Source organism: Sminthopsis crassicaudata, chromosome 1 (genome assembly GCF_048593235.1).
Source record: "Sminthopsis crassicaudata isolate SCR6 chromosome 1, ASM4859323v1, whole genome shotgun sequence".
Taxonomy (NCBI): domain Eukaryota; kingdom Metazoa; phylum Chordata; class Mammalia; order Dasyuromorphia; family Dasyuridae; genus Sminthopsis; species Sminthopsis crassicaudata.
The window spans coordinates 84372937-84391219 of record NC_133617.1 but is presented as its reverse complement, the minus strand read 5'-3'; positions in this window follow the sequence as shown (position 1 = coordinate 84391219).

Here is an 18283-nt window from a genome sequence, read left to right as displayed (position 1 = left end):
GTTTAATATATATCAGATTACTTGCTCTCTACGGGAGAGAGTAGAAGAAAAGGGGAGGAAAAATTGGAATAAAAGGTTTTGCAAGGGTTAATGTTGAAAAATTATCCATGTATATATTTTGAAAATAAAAAGCTTTAATAAAAAAAAAAAAGGGCTGCTACAAATGTGCTTTGCACATATGAATCCTTTTCCCTCTTCTATGATCTCTTTGGGATACAGACCCAGTAGATATATTGATGGATCAAAAGGTATATACAGTTTTATAGCCCTTTGTACATAGTTCCAAATTGCTCTCTAGAATAGTTGGATCCATTCAGAGTTCCACCAACAATATATCAGTGTCCCAGTTTTCCTACATCCCCTCCAACATTTATTATTATCTTTTCCTGTCATAGCCGACCTGATAGGTATGAAGTAGTCCTTCAGAGTTGTCTTAATTTGCATTTTTCCAATCAATAATGATTTAGAGCATTTTTTCATAAAACTAGAAATAACCCCACAACTTTCTATTTTGTTCACAAAAATAACATAGAGGTTTTAAAATGCTTTTCCATAATGTAGATATGTTATTTCTTAATCTATTAGTCTAATAACTATTTAAAAATAATAAGGTTGGTTTGGTATGATCTGTTCTTTTAAAGTATTTTATAGATTTCTATTCTGAGTTTAATAAATACTATATAAAAATGGTATTTCCATTCACATATTAGAACAGAAAAAGAGGTTTGTTGGAGAACAAGGTGGCACAATGCATAGAACAGCCCTCCTAGAGTCAGGAAGTTTTGCTGTTGTTATTCAATTGTATCTGACACTTCATGTCCTCATTTGGGGTTTTCTTAGCAAAAGTACTTGATTGGTTTCTCATTTGCATGTCCAGTTCATTTTACAGATGAGGAAACTGAGGCAAATAGGTTTAAATGACTTACCCAGGGTCACATAGCTAGTAATGTCTGAGGCTGGATTTGAATTCAAGTCTTGCTGATTTTAGGCCACTCTCTTTATCCAGTGTGCCACCTAGCTGCCCAGGAACAAATTAGAGAATTTGTTTCTACCCTATTTTTATCCTCCCTCCTCTTCCATCCTCTCTACCCTCCCTTTCTCCTCTCCCCGCTTCCAAATAGGGAAAAAAGAAAAACAAAGGCTTTGTAACAAATAGGCATAGTCAAGTAAAATAAATTCCTACATTAACTTTGCATGACCTGTTCTCAATGAAGACATGCTGGCTTTTAGTAATCACTGTTTCCCTTTTCCCTCAGTAAGCATTCAAAAATCATCCCTTTAATCTGATGTTCTATATTTTTGCCAGGAATTGAAGCCAAAATTACTGGACTGTAGTTTGCAGAATCATGCTTTTGCCTTTTTGGAAAACCAGGACAATAGTTTCCCTCTTCCTGCCTTCTGGTGCTTGTCCCATACTCCTAGATCTTCCAGAGATCTCCCACAACACCTGTACAGTAACCTCTGCCAATCCTCTCAATTCCCCTTTGATGATATCACCCAGGTTTCCAAGTGTTGTTGTTTTTGGTTTTTTTTTGATAGCATACTCCATTAGTAAATAAATTTTAATATGCATTGAACACTAATAGATATTCAATATTTTTTACTAATGAAGCATGCTCTATAATATATATATACACATACATATATAACACATTCATTTATAAATTATATATATATGTATATATATATTATTGCACATTATAAAGCATACACCAAAATTTAAAAAGATGAAATAATAATTTTAAAAGCTAGCATTTCTATTGTACTTTAAGTTTTACAAAGTATTTTATATATTATCTCATTCTATCCTCACAACCACCCTGGGGAAAGTGGGTGGTATTGTTATCCTCATTTTAAGATGAAAATGAAAACTGAGAGAAGCTATTATTTGCCCAGGGTCACAGAGCTAGTCTAAGGCAGAATTTAAACTCAGGTTTTCCAGGCTGTGTGACCTAGATGAAATAAGTGATATTTTAAAATATTTTTAATATTTTACTTGTTAACAGAATTTTTAAAAAAATTTTCCTTCTCACTGAAAAATTTTTAAAGTTAGAAAAATGATTTGAATTTATTATTATTAATGTATAATATTTATTATATTCACCTTTGGAAATTTTTGGTTTAATACCTTGTGACTTGAATTTCTAATTTTTTTTTTTTGTTTGTTTTATTTTATTTTATTTATTTATTTTTATTTTTATTTTTTTGAGGCTGGGGTTAAGTGACTTCCCAGGGTCACACAGCTAGGACATGTTAAGTGTCTGAGATCAGATTTGAACTCAGGTCCTCCCGAATTCAGGGCTGGTGCTCTATCCACTGCGCCACCTTGCTGCCCCAATTTCTAATTTTAAATTCAATTTGTGTGCATGCTTGATTTCAATGGCTGCCTTAGCTGAAAATGGTGCCTTACAATATAGTATATGTATCCAAATGGGGGAAGTCAAGCTAGGTGACTTACTCAGTGACAGAGTACCAGACTTGGAATCAGTGAGATTGAAGTTCAAATTCTTTCTCAGACACGTATCTGATTGTATGATCTTCGGTAAATCATTTATCCTTTCTCAGCTTCAGTTTCCTCATCTGTAAAATGGAATAATCATCGTACCTACTTCACAGGATTTCTGAGGATCAAATTAAATAACATCTGTAAATTGCTTTGCAAACTTTCAGATGCTATATAAATGCTAACTAGCTATTATTATTAGTTCTGCTTACTTAATCATTATCTAAAAATTTCAATAGCATTCACCAGTTTATTTGTTGTTTTTTTTTTAACTTGTCTAGTAAATTTCCATATTACTTGATGTTAGATTGGACATGGTCTCCAAGGACTGGATTTCCTAGGGGAGAAAAGGGGGCATAAGTAGGGGAGGTGGTCGAATGCTTGAGGAAGTATGGTTTCCTGGTGGTGGGTGGTCTATATTGGCTTCCAAGATTCTAATGAGTTTAGGGCACCTTGGGACGAGGGCTGCAAGTCTGGGGTTCTGTGCTTGACTACTCAAGCTTCACACCCACTGGCAGAAGCAGCCAGTGTTAATTAACTCTTGCCTCTTGCTAGTCTGCTTTCTCCTCCTGTTTTTAGGCTTTCCTTTTGGCATCCCTTCCTGGGCCAATTTGAGCCTCCCATGTTTTCCTAAAGACAGAGAAAAGCAGGACTTATGCAGGCAGCAAGGAGTTTGCATTCAGAGCGTGGGTAAGGACATATGCAAGGTTGAACATTGTTGCTGTAATGACTCTGGGGGAGAAGGAAACAGGCACACCTGGGAAAGTGGGGAATGACTACAGTAAATATAGGCAGGGAAAATAAAGCAGAAAGATAGGTAGATATAAGCATCATCTCCACAGCTGTGCTACTCTTCTCAATTCTAATATTGTTTTTGTACACCCCAGTGGATCATCTTGGGCCGCTCACTTGGGAGATAACTGCCCTGAGCTATAATTTGTCTTGGCCTGCTGCCCTGAATTATTTGAGAGCAGATAGGTGTTCTCTTACTCTTGTCTACTTATCTTTAATTTCAAATCCCCTGTTAACTATTTTTGGTCTGTCTTCTCCAGTTCAAAAGTCATTCTCCTTAGAAGAGAAAAAAAGAAACTAAAAACGATTTGAATAATTCAGTTTTCTCACTAGAGTCTATTACCATCACATCTTCACCATCACTAGTCCCTTTTTCAATCATTCTCTTGCCCCCATGTAACAAAACAAAAAAAAAAAAAAAATGAAGAAACACAAGGAATCCACCATTTTGGCAAAGCAGCTCAGAGTATTAGAAAAACTAGACAGTGATGTCTGCCCACTTGCTGGAGGGGTGTTGTTATAAGGACCAGCAGATTGGTCCCACCCATGGCTGATTATAATCCCCACATATCCCTTCTCCTTGAGTTTTGGCTCGGAGCCTAGACTATTGTTATTATTGCCACTGTCTGCTAGAACTGCAGACCTTAGGACACCAGTTGCATACCTATCTACCCCTTCTTTCTCTGGAGTTCAAGCATTGGCTCAAGACAGGGATGACAACACATCCATTCTCCTTAGAGGCTGGCTCTTATTTATTATGTATCTCCTCTGATGGAGTTATCAGGCCCCCAAGGCAAAGTAGTACATTAACAGAATTAACAGTCAACAAACTATGATGAGGCTTGAGGGGCACTCTTACACAGAAATCTGAAACATCATCTTAAAATCAGCAGGAGTGAAAAAAATAAATCAGCTCATCATAATCATTTCTGCATCATGGACGCTTTGTGTAAAATTATAGTACATTTTTGACAACTAGGTGACACTGTAATAGACTGTTGGATTTCTGAAGTCAGGAAGACCTGAGTTAAAATAGACCTCAGTTACTTACTGTGGGTTCCTGAGAAAATCACTTAACCTGTTTTCCTCAGTTTCTTTATCTGTAAAATGAACTGGAGAAGGAAATGGCAAATCACTCCAGTATCTTTTCCAAGAAAACCCCAAATTCAGTCATGAAGAGATGGATATGACTGAACTATACAAAAAGGGAAGCTAGGTGATGCAGTGTATAGAGCACCTATCCTGAAGTTAGGAGGACCTGAGTTCAAATTTGGTCTCAGATACTTAACACTTCTTAGATGTGTGACTCTGGGCAAGTCATTTAACCCCAAATTCCTCAGGAAAAAAAAATGGCTACCTGGGAGGTTGATTCCTGCATTGTACTGGCTCTATTTTGGCTAGAACCCTTGCGATTACTGTAACTACAATAGTATCCCCAAGCTGAGCTTTCTAAAAGATATCACCTTAGGAAGGTTATTCAGATAATATAGAACTAAGGGGAAGGTGATCTTCCATTTATCCAGCAGTCCCACAGCATATTTTATGTTTTAAGTATCAACATCTCAAGAGTGTATCAACACACACAGGTGAGTTTTTTTGTGTTCTAAGCATTTTGTTTGTTTGGAGGAAATAAATAGCTGTCCTATACCTGATGTATGTTGTGTATCATGTAACTTTATGATCTCTTTCTGGGAAACCTTAGATATGACTTAAGTCTTAAGCTTTAAGTGACTTTCCTTGGAGTTTTGGGGGTAAGTCTTTCCATTTAAAGAAGCCCTTTAGCTCTGGTCTTTAAATGGAAAGGGTCAATATTGGGCCCATGTTATTACACTCTCTTGGTATCTCCAGTACCTTGTACAGTTATTATTTGTTCTTTGCTTTCGAAGAGAACCAATGACATCCCAGGACATTGCCAGTCATCCTGACTTTCTCTGAATTTAAGTGACCTTGAAGAGAAAGGATAATGATTTTGCACAAACCTGCAGATTTAATCACTCACTTAAATCTAATACATACACAAGTCAAGACCTAGCATAGTGCTTAGAACATAGTAGGCTCTTTAGAAATAGCTATTGATTGTAATAGATAGTCAGCTTTATGAAGACAGTGATCAGGACTTCTATTCCATCTGCAATTTTCCTCTATGACTGAGACCATGTTTCATCTTTCGCTATTTTAAGACTCATGATTTCATTAGTGTGATTTCCACCAGCACGGATCACACCTCTTCTATATGAAAGAAATATTAACAATAAAACTCACAGTGTGATAATATGATAAAAATACAACATAATAACATTATTTTTAAAACCCTCAGACTTTAAGTTTTATGAAGTACTTTCCTTTCAATAACCTTGTGGTAAAATGGTGCAAATATTATTATTGCTGTTTTATTGATGATAGCTTTAGGGGATCATAGAATATGCAGTAAATATCTAATCTTCCAAATCTTCCAAATCACTGTTCTTTCTACTGCAGTAAACTAGGAATCAGCAGGATCTGAATATGGAATCAGGTCTTTGAACTCCAAATACAATTCATCAAAATTCTGCTGAGTAACTTTCCTTAATCCAGCTAGCCTGGTGCTCTGATAACCTTTCCAATTTGTGCCCTGCTGACAAAAGCTCTGAGATTATCAGATGGTCTTGACATCTCCCTGAGGCACAGAAGGGGGCCTTTAATAGAGGCAATACACATAGGAAATACATAATAAATGCTTTTTAACTGACTGATGAGAGCCTAGTGCAATTACAACCAGACAATGACCGAAAATGGACCTTGCCTAACAAATGGTTAAATAATATTTACTATGACTATCAGATTGTTTTTTTTAAATCCTTTTTAAAGTACAACAAGTCCAAGTTCAAAAGTTTCCTGTTACTAGGGATGACAATAAGTCAGTTGCTGGAACAGGACAACACCTCGGTGCTATTTCAGCCCTAAGCACAATGATTTCCCATGGGGATTGATGGGCAGGGCTGAACATCAAAGGAAGGAAATGTGATGTCAATGGAACTCAGAGCACCAATTCCTTTTTAAAAATTTTTTTGAAACAGAGGAGAGCAAACCAGGAGGGTGCCTCCCCTTTTATTTCCATCCATTGCACTTCTTAAAACAGGTTCAAACCACTTAAAAAGGAGGAAAAGGAAATCTTTCTTTCACTTTCCTAGTATAGACAGTAATAACCCTGGACAGCCATATTTTGAAATCCTTCATTCAAGAAAGGGCAAAAGAATAGAATGATTTCTATAAAATAACTTTGTGGTTTGATTGGTTTGGCATTGAATAAGTAAATTTATTTAGGTAGAATTGTCACTTTTATTATACTAACTATTACTATTATATTATATTATTATATTAGCAAATACTATTTCTCCAGTTGTACAGATCTGACTTTGATTGAAGTATTTTGTAATTGTGTTCATATAGTTGTTGAGTTTATCTTGACAGACTTCCAAAATTTTATATTGTCTGCAATTATTTTAAATAAAATTTCTTTTTCCAACTCTTCCTGCTGTACTTTGTTGATAACATATAGAAATGCTGATGATTTATTTGAATTTAATATTCTGCAGTTTTTCTAAAGTTGTTAATTTTTTCAACTAGTTTTCATTAATTCTCTAGGATTTTCTATGTATGTCATCACATCATTTGCAAAGAGCGATAATTTTGTTTCCTAATTGCTTATTTTAATTTCTTTAATTTCTTTTTCTTGTTTTATTGTTATAGCTTTGTACTTTTTCTAATTCAAAGAGTGGTGATAATGGGCATCCTTGCTTCAGTCTTGGCCTGATTGGATTACAGATTGATTATACTTTCTAATGGTATTAGGTAGATACTACTTATTTAATGGAAAATTCCATTTATTGCTATGCTTTTTAGTGTTTTAATAGGAATGAGAACTTTCTTTTGTCAAAAACTTTTTTGGCAATCTGTTGAAATAATCATATGATTTTTGTCATTTTTGCTATTGATATGGTCAATTATGCTAAGAGTTTTCTTAATACTGAACCAATCCTTCATTTCTAGTATAAATCTCAACTGGTCAAGATGGATGATCTTTGTTCTATTACTTTATTTAAAATTCTTGCATCAATACTTATTAAGAAAATTGGAATATAGTTTTCTTTCTCTCATTTTGGTCTTCCTGGTTTAGGTACTAGCAACTACACTTGTGTCATAAATTACAGTTATATATGGAGCTAGAAAATAATAACAAAATTAATTTGGTAAAACAAAAGAGCAAAAATATTAAGGAAATCAATGGGAAAAATGTGAAGGAAGGTGGTCTAGAAGAATCAGATCTCAAACTATATTACACAGTGGTAATCATCTAAACAATTTGGTTTGTGGCTAAGTAATAGTGGTAAATCAGTGGAATAGATTGAGTACCCAAAACACAATAGTAAATGACCATTCATAATCTAGCATTTAATAAATCCTAAAATCCATTATTATGAGACAAAAACTCACAATTTGACAAAAATTGTTGGGAAAACTGAAAAACAATTTGGCAGAAACTAGGTATAGAGCAGAGCTTCCTAAATTTTTTCTATCTGAGACCCCTTTTTGCTCAAGAAATTTTTGTATGACTTTGGGTATATGGGTATATAAAATATGCATACAAATCAAACATTTACTGATCATATTTTTGTGACCCCCCACATTCAGTTACATGACACCATATAGGAACATAGCCCATAGTTTAAGAAGCTTTGTTATATACCAGCATCTCACATTGTATACTAAGATAAGGCCAAAATGGGTACACGATACAAACATAAATGCAAATTAGGGAAACATGGAAAGTTTTACCTGTCAGATCTATGGATAAAGGAAGAATTTACAACTGAGCAAGAGGTAAAGAGGATCACAGGATATAAAATGTAACTTAATGTAATGTAATATAATTTATTGACTACGTTAAATTGAAAAGATTTTGTACAAATAAAACCAAAGCAGTCAAGAATAGAAGGAAAGCAGAAAGAAGAAAGTAGAAGGGGGGAGGGGCTGACAGCAAGAATCTTGGGTAAAGGATTAATTTCTTAAATAAAATAGAGAACTTAAGTCAAATTTCTAAGAATATGAATCATTCTCCAATTAATAAATGGTCAAAGGATGTGAACAGGCAGTTTTCAGGTGAAGAAATCAAAGCTATATACGGTCACATGTAATGATGCTCTAAATTACTTTTGATTAGAGAAATGCAAATTAAAACAAATCTAAGGTACTATCTCACATCTGATAGGTGTGATACAGCTTGATACAGCTATTATAGAGAACATTTTGGAACTATGCTCAAAGATCTATAAAACTGTGCATATCATTTGACCTAACAATACTACCACTAGGTGTGTATCCCAAAGAGATCAAAGGAAAAATAAGAGACTCAATACATATGAAAATATTTTATAGCACCTCTTTTTGTGGTGGCAAAAAAATTGAAAATTGAACAATTGGGGAATGGCTGAACAAGTTGTAGGGTATGATTGTGATGGCATACTATTGCACTATAAAGAAATGATGAGCAGAATGGTTTCAGAAAAACCTATGAAAACTTATATGAGCTTATTGAAAGTGAAGTAAACAGAACCAGAATACTGTACATAGTAACAGCAATGATCGAAAACAATTCTGAAGGACTTATGATGAAAAATGTTATTCATCTCTAGAAAAAGAATTGGTGGAGTCTGAATACAGATTGAAATATGCTTTTTTCACTTTATTTTTCTTGCTTTTATTGCAACATTTTTAAAATGGAAATATGTTTGAATTAACATGTATTATTGATATCACATTTCTTGCTTTCACAATGGGTGAGGAAAAAGAAAGAAGGAGGGAAAAATGCAATTTTTAAAAAAAGCTTCTTTGTCAATATATTGTTGTTTAATTTCACTTGAATATTACCCATAGAACATTTCTTGGTTCCATTCTTGGATCTTTGGCATTTCCTAGGCTTTATCTAGAAGTGAACCAATATCAGCTAGTTCTGAGGAGTACAGTGAGATGTGTCTATGATTAACTTTTGCTATTTCTCTGTGAAGGAATGTCTGTTGAAGTATTTCTGTAAATTTTTAACTTCTTTGTAACTAATTTGAAAACATCTATTTTTTTTTCCTTTTTTAAAACCAGAAAATGTTAATCTTTCTAAAGCAGCTTTGAAGTGATGGAATCTGTGTATGAATTTTTGTTTTGCTACCTTCTGACTATTGTCTTCCATTTGCTATATCAAAGATGTATCATTATCATTATTATCATTATTATATTATGTTAATTGTGTGTCATTAATATGTTATTATTGATAACAATAAAAGAATGACAAAAGGCAAGACCAATCTTCCATTTTTATAGAGAAAGCATTAAAAGTACTGTTTTTTGTTTGTGGGGGCTCATCTTTAAGGAGTGTTTCATGAACACTATACAAAGTTCACCCTTCCACACCCACCAGGAAACTCTCTGATATCTTGCTTCCTGGAATTAGTCACCCTTCTTCCTCAGGCATGGGTGGGTTGGATAGTTGATGTATCTAGGCCAAGGAAAGTCAAGAAGGACTGAGGATATTTCAGCTGCTAACAGATCCCTAGAGAAGTTTTTGATCCCTGAGAATCAAAATATATCCCTTGGGTCAGATAATTCCAGAGAAATTCAAGTACAAAGTCCAAACACATAGTAGACAAGTGACCAACAAGCAGAAGGACAAAGCTTAGGACTCCAGGCCCTTGGGATTGTTATGCCATAGTCTCCTTGAAGTCGTCCTACCTCAGTTACTCTGCCCCCAAACCCCAGGCTATGATCATTCCCTCTTAATGCTTGATGGGATAAAGGTCTTATATCTTTAGGCTATAATCATTCCTTCTTAATGTTTGATGGGATAAATGTCTATCCATCTTAGACATCATTAGAATATCAGGAGCCTCTCCAGTACCTCCATCCATTATGTCATTGTTCTTGTTACCCTTTTGGGTAACAAGAGTCATGTATTTGACATTCACTGCTGGCTGCTTTGAGACAAGAATCCAATCCAGTCAATTGATTTACTCTCCAATAAATTAATAATCAAGTTGTTCTCTAATCTCTATCCTGCCTTAGTTTCTCCTGCATTATTACATTGTATGGGAAAAGGGTGAAGAACTTACAGAACCTAAAGTAAATCAAGCCTATAGGCCTCAGTTTTGGCTTCTCCGGAATCATTTTAGATTTTAGATAAGGCCTGGACTACATCCCCTTGTCCAATGGGGCTGAAGAAGCTGTATATCACCTTGTCTTCTACATTCCACTGACCAACTAGGGGAACAGTAGACTTATGTGACCAATCACAACATATAGAGGGCAGGATTTTGGACGTTCTTTGTCTGAAATGTTTAAAAGCTCTGTCCTTATCCTGCTATGAAATTTGGCTCGCAGACTAGGATGGGGGTCCGCTTCTCAAGATTCTAATAAATAATTCTGCTTTTTATGAGTGATCTCTGTAGTAGTCAATTTGGGTAGGTCTTTTTGTCCCGAACATGATGAGGTGGGAGAACTGAGGGTAAGAGATCCCCTCTGGTTGATGTCTCAGATCCCTTGAGATTTAACCCAAAATTTGTGGCAAAAGGGGATTTATTTACACTAATAAGACAGCTTTCTTAGTGGGCAAAGAATCTTGGCAGGATAAGTTTGCAAAGATGGGTTGACACAGAGAAGAAAATATCTTCATCAGTGAGCTAAATCCAGAAAGGCAAATAGCAAAGATTCAGGATTAGAGTTGCCTTTTATTAGCCTCCAGAGGCTTGGGGCTTCAATTCAATTCAAAATTGAATGAGATTAACTGGGAGTTTGAGCCACTCAATAGAAACTGTTGTCTATATCCCAGGCCAAGATTTCCAATTGAATGAGATTACTTATCTTGGAATTTTCCTTTATGGACAGGAGGGTATGCCCCTTCTAGAGGAGAATTTGAGACCCCAAATCACCCTTCCCCCACAATTCACATCAGGGCCTTTCCAACCCTTCCCTTCAAAAGATCTGTTTATATCATTTGGATCCCTCTAAAAACTAGCTAATTTCCCCCCAGTTCTTTACTTTTAAGGTAGTAGTTCAAGGTTATGGCATAAGTAGCATCCTTCCACTTGAAGGACAATTAATATTACTGTTTACAGGACCATTACATGTTACACATCACTACTTCAGCTCAAGTGTTGCTATCTGCATTTATGGAGGGAACATACAAGATAAAGTCCTAGCTTCTTCAAGTATGGAAGTCAGTATCATCATGTTTAGAAGTGACCTTTCTTTTTCTGCTGAGATTCTGGGTCCCTTTAAAGAGCAAAATACTTTATTTGTACCTGTTAGCCAACTGGTGGAGTCTTTGAGGGTAGGCCAAGTGATAGAATGGAGCCATGTAAATTTCCAAGAGATGCTTGTGAAATATTTTAAATGCTTTAAATGAAAGCAGCTTTCTGAGATACTGGGGCAGAGGAAGGGTGAACTAAGGATTACACACCAGGACCAGGAATGAGGAAATAGGGGTCACAGCCCAAGTTCTGCAAATGCTTTTACCTCTCTGTGTTTCTCTGCAGCTATAAAACTGAGGGAGTCATGGGTAATCATGGCTGCCCACATTCAAAGAAATCTGGTGAGAAAAATGTCTCACAATGATGTCAGCCCCTCCTTGGCCACAGATGCCAATACAGAGAGAGTATAATTATCACATGCATATGAATTGTTACCAGGTACACAAGATTTGTCTCATGCTTAAAAGGGGAAGCTAAAATTCAGAAGTTTGAAAAGATCTTAACTTTATAACTCAGTGCCCACAAAGGAAGTTCCTGGGCTCCCTACTTCCCCTTATGTCTTAGTAGCCCTAACAATAATAATTAGCATATATATAGCACCTTGGAGTTTGCTTCACTATCTTTAAGATCTTTTTTTGATCCTTACAATAGCCTAGTGAGGGAAGTGCCTTATTATTCCCATTTTATAGTTGAGGAAACTGAGACAGAAAGAATTTAAATGATTTGCCTAAGAAACAAGATTTAACCTATCTTTTACCTAGATTTACCTATCTGTCACCTTCTGGCTTTTATTGCCCTCTAGAGCCATTATCCTATGACCTTTTTCTTGAACTTTTGCATCATTCAGGTATTAGAGAGGACGAGATAACATCAAATATAGGAAAAGCTACCATACAGAAGGTAAAGCTGTTAGTGGCAGGGCAGAGAGTTGTGAGAATCCCTCTTTGATTGTAGGTGCAGGTCCAATGTGAAAGAATTCATGAATCCGAAATCTTGGTGGCAAAAAAGGAAATTTTATTCTGCACTAAGAAGCTCTTAGTGGACAAATCTCTTAATGAGGAGATTTGCAAAGAATGTGTTAATACAAACCCATTTTATAAGCAAATCTTTGGGTCTGGAAGCAGTTTGGGCTGATTATCAGACCAAGATCTCCCGATTGAATAAAATCACTTTGAAGGCTTTTCCCAGAATTTGGAATTTCCTGAATGGGGATCCAGCTACCCCAAAGATCAATTGGGGGTGATTTGCCCCAATTGAATGAGCTGCTTATCTTAGAAAAAGGCCGGTCTGGAAAGTATGCCCCCTCCCAGATTCTTTGGAGTCTGAGACCCCTAATCTCCCTTCTTTTACAGATTAAAGGGGAGACAGTTTCAGAGTTCACCCCTCTCAAAGCCATAATCATAATAACAAGTGTGGGAAGCTTATTTGATTATTATGTTGCCAGTATTCACTTTTTTACATCAAACTTAAATCTGTCTCTCTCTAACTTCGTTCCTGGTACTTCCCTCTGTGGTCAAAGAGAGCTAATCTCTCTTCTGTATGAGAGCTTTCCTTATACTTGATGACTGTTCTCTTGTCACCTCTAATACCTGAATGATGCAAAATTTCAAGGAAAAGGTAATAGGATAATATATGTAGAGAGAGAAGAGAAGTTAGAGATGATCTAGTATCATTATCTCATTTCAGAGATGAGGAAATTAAAATCAATGGAAGTAAAGTGAATTTTCCAAGATCACATAGTATCAGTATTGAGAATGAACCCAGACTCTCTGGTTTCCTTGATTATTCTACAGTATTTATTACTGATGTCCATCCAACTACTCTTCAATATTTGTTCTTCTTTTAACTTCCATGTATAACTTTATTTAGTTCTTATCAATATGGCCACTTTTTTCGTTCCCTTTCATTGATGCATCAATGAGTTCATCAGTCAATAAACATTTATTAAGCACCTACTTAATATATGCAGGAGGTATCAGTCCTAACCTTTCCCCACCTGAAGTGCTGGGTCACCACAAGACAATGTTCTGGACCCTCTTCACCTCACTCTCTCTTCATATATATCTTCTCTCCAGTGATCTCAACCACTTGTATGCATCAATGACTCTCTCTGTATAGACATATATTAGATATAGAAAACCAACCTCAATATTGTCTCTGAGCTCAGCTTTTATTTCCAACTGATTGCTGGACAGCTCTAGGCATACATCATGGTAGGCTTCAAATTCAATAGAGCCAAAGTAAATCTTAATCCTTTTTACTTAGGTTTAAGTAAGCTGCCCTTACTTCCTACTTATATATTTCTGTTTGTACAACTATTATCTTTCTGGTCACCTAAAGTGTAAAGGGCCAGAACTCTGGAGAAGTATATTTGAATCAAGGTTCAATTCCATTCAGTGGAATTGATGAGATAATGGTTCTCTAGTTCACATATATCTAGTGTGATATAATGATATAATCACTTTAGTTTGATATAATGATATAATCACTCTAGTTTGAGAATGATATAATCACTCTAGATTGGCTTATACTCAGTATACTGTGAATGATGTAATTGTAATAGGGTATTTAATCAGATTTAGAGGGGGACTGGTTGAGCCTGGCAGACTGTCAGACTGCTAGAGGAGACTGGGTCAGACTATGACAGACACAGACTGTGAAAGAGACAATAAATACTTTGGACTCTATTCTTGTCCATTCTCATGGTGTCTATCCTGCTGAGACCAAGGCCCTTCCGGAGGACCTCCAGAAAGCTAGCCTGGACATTACACCTAAGCTCAAAACCAAAGATTTATCTTTGAACCTTTCTCCTCTCACACCTACAATTGATTGGCAAGGCCTGTTTTGAAACTTTTGTTCAGTTGTATCTGATTTTTCATGATCCCATTTGGGGGTTTCTTGACAAAGATAATAGAGTGATTTGTGATTTCCTTCTCCAGCTCAGTTGACAGTGGAGGAAACTGAGGTAGGATCACATGTCTAGTAAGTGTCTGAGGCCAGATCTGAACTCAAGAAAATGCGATTTCCTGATTCTAGGTTCACACTAGCCACCTAGCTGCCTTTGATTCTATCTGTTTTTTCTTTTGTGTTCTGGACCTATGATTTCATCAGTGAATTACTAATGATAAAATTTTCTTTTCTTGAGATAACTTTCTCTAAGTCTCTTGAGAATGCAAATTCATCTAGATTTTCCCAACTTTAAAGCTAACCCTCTACTTACTGTAGTGTGCTATCTTCATATCTCTATGGCGGTGTGCTAGAACCAGATCCCACCATTTTCCCATCAAATGAGTTCAATTTGTTTCAACAGCTCTGAAGGCAGCTGTAACAAGCACTATGGAGTACTTAGAGCTTGGTTAGACAAAGGTTATCTACTGCATCTCGAGAGCTGATTGTTAAATTTTCACCATGACCATTTATACTTCAGAAATTGGCAAATGCTAAAAATCAGGGCTTGGTTTATTGTTCTGTTGAATATCCATCCTTAAGAAAGTGATAGAAACATATTATTAATACAGATCAAACTTAAAAATATATCATGTATATATTTTGTTGGAGACCAGTTAACATTTACCAGCATACCACTACTTCTATCTACATGACACCTCTCAAGACTTGGGGTAGTTAATTGGCACAGTGGATAGCACACTGGTCCTGAAGTCAGGAAGACCTGAATTTAAATCTGACCTCAGACACTTAATACTTCCTGGCTGTGTGATTCTGAGCAAGTCACTTAACCCCAATTGTCTCAGCAAAAAGAAAACAAAAACAAACAAAAAACAAAATTACATTCTTTTTTCTGGTCATATGGTGACTAGTCCCTCCTCACCTCTCATGAGGGCTTTAGCAATATCTTCTGCCTTCTCTACTTCTCATTTTTCATCTCACCAATTTATTCTTCTCACCTGTTTAAACAACCTTAATACCAAAGTCCGACCTTGACTCTTCCCTGCTCAAAAGCTTTCAATAACTTCCTACTGCTTCTAGAATAAAATAGAAATTACTCAACTGTCATGTTAAACCCTCCACAATTTGCCTCCTACTTAGATTTCCAGATTTATGTGTCATTAACACATTTGACATGCCTAGCATTCTGTTTAACTGGACTTGATATCTTTTTGCCATCTCTTATCTTTGTACTTTCATATAAGTAAATATGCTTTTCATACAGGAACATTCTTCTTTATCTTGACCTAAAATCCTTATTCAAGAATGAACTGCCTTCTCCATTGATAAGATGGAGGGTAACCAGTTGAGGGTAACCAAGGGGTCTCAAATTCTTTAGTAAGTGGGGGAGGGGTGTGGGGGTCAAACCCAGATTGGTGAAGACTTCCTCAAAGGAATGGGTAAATAAGAACAATTTGTTTCAACAGCTGAAGGCAGCTGAAATGGGCACTGTGAATTGCTTAGAATTTCGTTAGATATTGAAGATGCTAAAGTTATCCACTGCATCTCAAGCCATCACCAGTTTTCTTGATTATGTCTTGGTATTGGATTCTGACAACTCTGGAAGAGAAAGTGACATCTTCATGAAACCTATCCTGATCTCTCCAGCTCAAAGTATTCTTTTCACTTTTAAACTTTCCTAAAATGCTTCAAATGTCTCCTTTTTTCTTATCACATTCTATTCTATATTGTATATATCTACTTGTCTACTATATCAATTTGCCCTAGAGAACTATAATTTCCTTGAGGACAGGAACAATGCCATTTTTTTCCTTTCATTTTTGAAACCTTAGGACCCAGCATAGCATCATGCAACTATTTCCTGAAGTTAAAATAGATCTTGTTAGAACTAGAATTTTAAAACAGTAGGCATTTTATCTGATTGAAAAATCATAGTGTTTAGAGATGAAAGAGACTTTAAAGGATTATAAATTTCATCCCTTTCCCTCTATACATGAGGAAATTGTGCTCTCCAGGGCATCATAGATCATAAAATGAATCATAGGTTCAGAACTGGAAGGGAACCTTTGAATCATCTAGATTAGTGGTGTCAAAATAAAATAGAAACAGGACTCTAATCCATCCAAAATGATCCCCACAGGTTATATGTTGACTTAGAAAACCATAAATTATCATTACTTATGTTTTGCTATGTTTCTATTCTGATGCTGGCTGCCAAACCATCTATATAACACCTCTAATCTTGATTAACTTTTTCATTTTACATGAAGACATTTTTGCCCAGAAAAGTTCCATAAGATAAGAGCTTGAGATGGAAGGATCTCAGAAGCCATTGAATCTAGTTTTTTCATTTTAAACATGAAGAAAGTGAGGGTCTGAGAGATTGCCTTGGAGAGTAACACAGTTAATAACAATTACAGGCAAGATTTGATCCAGGTTATCATCATGTAACTTGATTAAATTAGCATAGGTCTTATTAGAGACAGGAATTTAAAATGGGTTCTATGCTTTAACATTCAGCATTCATTCTCCCATGTTAAAGTGTCTTTCTCCTAAATTGCCTTTCTTGTTATTGTTGTTGTTCAGTTGTTTCAGGCGTATCCAACTCTTCATGATTTCATTTGGGGTTTCCTTAGCAAAAATGTTGGAGTAGTTTGCTATTTACTTCTCTATACAGATGAAGGTAAACAGGGTTAAGTGACTTGCCTAAGGACATACGGCTAAGTAAATGTCTGAGGCCGAATATGAATTCTGGTCTTCCTGATTCCATGTCCAGTGTCCTATCTATTGTACTATGTAATTGTCCCTCAAATTGCTCTAAAACCTGCATTTTATATGACTAAGCCCTGCTTAGGATGCTCATACTATAACACTAATTTCCTTTACTCTATACATTGAGTCACCAAAGGAGAATTCTGAATCATGTTAGAGATGGAAGAGATCATAGAATAAATTAACTTAAGGGTCCATGAACTTGCACAGAAAAAAAGACATCCTTATTTTTACTAAATTCTAATTAAATTTAGTATTTGTGAATTTTTATTATGAATTTTTAATTATGAATGTTAAGAAACTTGTTATTCTGAAAAAGGGTTCATAAGCTTCATTAAACTGTCAAAATAACCATGACAGAAAAAAAGATTAAGGATTCCTTCTTAAGATCTTAAAAATTCATAAAAACATATCATGATGAAAGGGACCATTAAGGTCATGTATCTCAACTATCTCATTTTACAGATGCGGAAACTGAGGCCCAGAGAAGTTAAGTAAATTGTCTAGCATTTTAGAATATCATATGACTACAGTGGAATTCAAACCCACTGTTACCTATTCCACACATATTTTGATCTGACAGAATCATTGTGTAACACAGTCATGGCGCTAGATCCATACACATCATTGCCAAATGTATTCAATAACTCTGCCTGAGTCCTTAGGCACCATATTCACATTTATACTTGCCAATTCTTCACCCATCAGTCAAAAGCAAATAGTCAACCACTTTTACTCAGCATAATGCTCCCACACTCTCACTAATACAGAAGCATCAAAGTGCTAATAAATGTTTAAAAATTCCCCCCAAAGTACATATGATATATTTTAGTTTAATCTGTTATCAACATTTCTTTCAACCCTTTCTTAAAAAATTCAAGCCCCGATTTTCAGCATTTGCTGATTTTTCTTTTTTTTTTCTTTCTTTCTTTTTTTCTTTCTTTTTTTTTTTTTTTGCATTTGCTGATTTCTAAAATGTAAATGCTTACCTTGAAGACTGAATAATTTCATTTTATGAGCTGGATAGAACTGGTTC